Source organism: Myotis myotis, unplaced genomic scaffold, assembly GCF_014108235.1.
Source record: "Myotis myotis isolate mMyoMyo1 unplaced genomic scaffold, mMyoMyo1.p scaffold_m19_p_2, whole genome shotgun sequence".
NCBI classification, from domain to species: Eukaryota; Metazoa; Chordata; class Mammalia; order Chiroptera; family Vespertilionidae; genus Myotis; species Myotis myotis.
In genome coordinates, this window is record NW_023416324.1 from 34,118,827 (window position 1) to 34,124,117 (window position 5,291).

Here is a 5,291-nt window from a genome sequence, read left to right on the forward strand (position 1 = left end):
ATGAAAAAAAAAAACACCTGATTTCAAATTAATAAACACCAAGATGTAAGATCCTTATTTTAAATTTTTTTATTTGAGTGATGTGTATTTAACCACAGATGGAGAAATAACACTCAGGGTTTGATAAATTAGCATAAAGAAAAGTATGCACAAGTCAGAATCATTTGTGTAAGAATGAACAAATTTTTATTGTTATATAAATTTGTTTTGGTTATTTAAAAAGCTTACATCAAAAAAGATATATTAAAACATAACAATATTAATCTACTGTGACTTAGATATATTTTCTAACAGAGCCACTTATTGCTTACAAATATTTTTCTCCATTCTGTGTGCTGCCTTTTTACTCTTTATTTCCTTTGCTGTGCAGAAACTTTTTTATATAGTCCCACTTGTCTATTTTTGCTGTTGGTGTCATATTCATGAGACTACTGCCAAGACTGTCACAAAACTTTTTACCTGTTTTCTTCTAGGAGTTTTGCAGTTTCAGAGGACATTTTTTTTTTTTTTTTTGTATATTGATTCTTGCATTCATTCTTGTTAAACTCACTTAATTGTTCTAGTTTAATTCCACAGATTTTTTTTACATTGATGGGCATATTCTCTGTGTATTTTAGACCATTTGAACTACTATCATAAAATGCCAAGAACTGGGTGGCTTATAAACAACAGAAATTTATTTCTCACAGTTCTGGTGGGTGGAAATCTGAGGTTAGGGTACCTGCATGGTCAACTTTTGTGTCTGGAGAAATCCTTCTTCTTGCTTATGGCTGTGCCTCACATGGTTGGAAGGGGCTAGGGAGCTCTGTGGGATGGTTTTCATAAGAGTGCTATTCCCATTCATGAGGGCTCCACTCTCAGGACCCATGTACCTCCGAAGGCCCTACCTTCTAATACTCATTGACTACCAACACCACACTGGGCATTAGGATTTCAACATATGAATGGGGGGGCGGGGGGAACAGGGCACAAAAACATTCAGACTATAACTCTGATAATATGAGCATTTATTTCTTATTTTTTAGTCAAGATGCCTTCTATTTCTTTTTCATGCCCGGTTGCACTGTTTAGAACCATCAGTATATTATTGAATAGAAGTTGTGAGAATGGAAGTCCCTGTATTGCTCCTGATTTTAAAAAGAAAGCATTCAGTCTTTTATCATTAAGTCTGATTACTTTTTTAAAATGGCTTTTATCAGGTTGAGGAACCCGATAACTAGGATAGTTGCCCTTCTATCGTAGTTTGCTGAGATTTGTTTTTTGTGCCTTTTTTTTTTTTTTTCCAAATCAGGAATAGATGTTGGATCTTATCAAATTGTTTCCCGTCTATTGACCTAGATCCATGTTGATTATGTGGATTTTCTTTCCAAACTTGTTATATGGTATATTTCTTTATTGGTTTTAAAATGCTAAACCAACCCTATATTCTTGGGATAAACTGCACTTGGTCATGATATAGTATCCTTTTACTATAATGTATTTATTTGCTAAAATATTGTTTAGAATTTTTGCATCTATGTTCATGATGCATAACATAGATGCATTTTGCATTTATGTTCAATTTATAATTTCTTGTCTTTCTCTTGCTCTGGCTCTTGTTCTTGTTTGGTTTTGGTATCAAGGTAAAGCTGGTCTCATAGAATGAATTGAAAGTGTTCTCTTGTATTTAAATTTTTGGAGGCATTTGTGTAGAATTAGTACTATTTTAATACTATTTTAATTTAATGCTAATCATTAAATGTTTAGTAGAATTTACCAGTGAAGCCACCTGGACATAGAGTTGTCTTTGTACATAGAATTTTAACTACAATTTTAATTTCTGTTGTCTATATGTGTCTATTTATGTTATCTATTTCTTCTTGAATAAGCTTGGATATTTATGTCTTTTGAGGAATTTTTCCATTTCATGTAAGTTGTTAAACTTATTAGTATAAAATTGTTCATAAAACTTGCCTTGCTATTCTTTTACTATTTGTAGAATCTGTAATAATGTCACCTCTCTAATTTCTGATATTTGTAATTGTGCCCATTTTTTTAAGGAGAATTTTTATTACTTTTATGGGAAAACTCAATAGCGTATACTTAGTCCAGGTTGGTGGCCAGTTCTTTGCCTTTTTCAGCTTGGCAACGTGAACCACCGACTTTGGACCCAGGATGTTGCCTAGCAGAACTCATCATATCTGTCATTGTAATTGGTCCAGTTAGCTGCCACCAGCTTAGCCAGAGCAGCTCTGTCTTCCGAGTTCATCTGTGCGAAGGTGATGGTGGTGCAGGTCTTCCTGTGGACTGGAGACCCCAGCCTGGCCTTCCCCTGGATAATGCAGTAGGGAAATCCCATCTTACAGCACAGAGCAGACAGGAAGACAAGCAGCTTGATGGGTCCACATCACGTGCAGTCACTACCAGCTCCCTTTTCTTATTCTTTACTAAGGTAGGTGGCCTCTTGGTGGGGATATTCCCTTTGCCAGCAGCTTTATTCTCAGCCGAGGTAGGCCAACAATCTCTGCTACTTCTCTTGCTTTGTCTCCTGTCTGTACTTGTGGGCCAGATGAAGCAGTTAAGTAGCTGTTTGGCAGACCAAGGCCTGGGAGAACTGGTTAATCACAGGAGGCGCCTTCGGGAGTTTATAGAGAATAGCCCTTTGCCCCTGCAGCCAAGTGCAGCAGGGCCATTTGCCAAAGCAAGTGAGGTCCCCTTTGGGCTGGATGTCTTGTCCAATGCCAAAATTCTTGGGCCTTTTCTCAAACAGAATGTACCACCTTTTTAGCTTTCTGCTTCATGACAGTAGGGACCAGTGCCACCTTCTTCCCCTAGGCTTCTTTCCTTTTGGCATCTTGGGCAGTGGGAGGAGAGACCCTTTTTCTTTTTATTGATCAGTCTAGCTAAAAGATTCCAATTTTATAGATCTCAAACAACGAGCTTTTGGTTTTATTGACTTTCTCTATTATTTTTGTTTTCTATTTCACTTGTTACCACTTTAGTTTTTAGGTGTTTTTTTTTTCTCTTCTGTTTATTTTGGCCTTGATTTACTCTACTTATTCTAGTTTTTAATATTATTCACACATTTTTTCTAATACTGCAGTTTTTGGTATAGTTTCCCCCACTCCTGAGTACTGCTTTGGTGGCATCCCATAAATTCTGGTGTGTTGTGTTTTCATTTTATTTGGGTTGAGTGTCAATTAGATTCATTTGCCCTTCAGATCATCTCCATCCCAGTTAAGCCTAAAGGAGAAAGAACATGGAGAAAGGTTCTTGGGAGCTTTTTATGACATCACTTCTACTCAAATTCCATTGGTTAGAACTCAGTCACATGGCTTCACCTAATGGTATGGGAAGCTGGGACATGTAGTCTAGCTTTTTGCCTGGAAAGAAGAGGAAAATGTATTTGGACAAACAGCCAGCAATCTCTTTCTATTTTCTGGAAGAGCTTGTATAAGATAAGAAATACTTGAATCATGGGTATACAGTAGAAATTGTAAAGTTATCGGGGCCTGCTTTTTTTCTTTGGGGGAAATTTGTAACTGCTGATTCAATTTAATGGATACATGTTCGTTTAGGTTTTCTATTACTTCTTGAGTCACTTTTTGTAAGTCATTTTTTAGGTATATAATAATTTAGTATAAGCTTTAAGATATTAGCATAAATTTGTTAAAAGCATTTTCTTATTTTAATCTCTGCTATAACTATGTCCATTTTTCATTTTTAATATTGTTTGCTTATGCTTTCTTTTAATTTGGTTAATCTTAGTGGAGATTTGTCATTTTATTAGTCTTGACCAAAAATCTTAATTTGCATTTCATTAATTTCTGTTATTTAATTCCTTCCTCTACCTCATTTGGGCTTATTTTGCTTGCTAGTCCTTTTCAACTTATAATTTGAATGGCAAGCTCATTATTTTTCAGATTTCTTTTCTAATATATGTATTTAGGGTCATACATTTCCCTTGAATTTGGTTCCAGCATTGTTGCTGCAAGTATTTATACAGAGTGCTTTCATTATTAATTAGTTCTATGCATTTCCATTGATTTCTTCTTTAATTCATGAGTTATTTACATGTGTTTATAAATATTCACAAATATGGAAGCTATAAATCTTTTACAAGAAAATCTTCATGATATAGGTTAGGCAAAGAGTTCTCAGATAGGTCCCCATAGTACAATCCATAGAAGAAAAAATTTGATAAATTGGGCGTGAACAAAATTTAAACATTTTGCTCTGTGAAAGCCACTATTAAGAGAATTGGTAAGACAAGTCACAGACTGGGAGAAAATATCTCCAAATCACATATCTGACCAAGGACTTGTATCCAGAATGTATGAAGACTTCTAAAAAATTAGCAAAGATTTAAACACATACTTCACTAAAGAAGCTATACAGATGGTAAATAAGCACATGGCAAGATGCTCATTATTCACTAAGGAAATGAAAATAATTAAAACCACAATGAAATGCCACTGCACATGTATTAATTAGAATGGCTAAAATAAAACTGACAATATGAAGTGGTGGTGATGATACAGAGAAACTGGAACTATAATATATTGCTGGTGGGAGAGCAAGACAGTACAGCCACTCTGGAAAGCAGTTTGGACAGTTTCTCAAATTTAAATACTTACTTGTACTTGCTACCCGACATTACTGAAATAAAAACTCATATTTAAACAAATACCTAATGAAAGTATATAGTAGCTCTAGCCCTACCTGGTTTGGCTCAGAGGATAGAGTGTCCGCCTGTGGGCTGAAGGGTCCCAGGTTCGATTCGGTCAAGGGCATGTACCTTGATTGCGGCACATCCCCAGTAGCGGGTGTGCAGGAGGCAGCTGATCAATGTTTCTCTCTATCCCTCTCCCTTCCTCTCTGTAAAAAATTATATATATATACATATATGTATATGTATATGTATATATGTATATATATGTATGTATGTATGTATGTATATATATATATGGTATATAGTAACTCTATTCCTAACAACTCCAAACTGGAAACAACCAAACTTCTCTCAGCTGGAGAATAAACAAACTGTTGTACATCTATAAAATTGAATGCTACTTAGCAATAAAAAGATACAAACTATTGATACATGCAATAACATGGATGAATCTTAATTGCATTATGCTAAGTGAAAAAGAGCCAGACTCAAAAGGCCACATGTTGTATGATACCATTTATATGAAATTCTGGGAAGGCAACAGTACAAGGTTGGAAAATATGGACGGAAAATAATCAGTGGTTGATAGTAGTTAGTGCTTGGCTGCTTACAGGCAGTGGGAGGAAATTTTCAGGGGGTG

At 35.3% G+C, this 5,291-nt stretch overlaps 1 pseudogene; it reads right to left on the bottom strand.

Annotated features, from left to right (window-relative positions):
- Positions 1-2,000: 2,000 nt before the first annotated feature.
- On the bottom strand, positions 2,001-4,636 carry LOC118675155 (annotated as a pseudogene).
- Between the last annotated feature and the right edge of the window lie 655 nt (positions 4,637-5,291).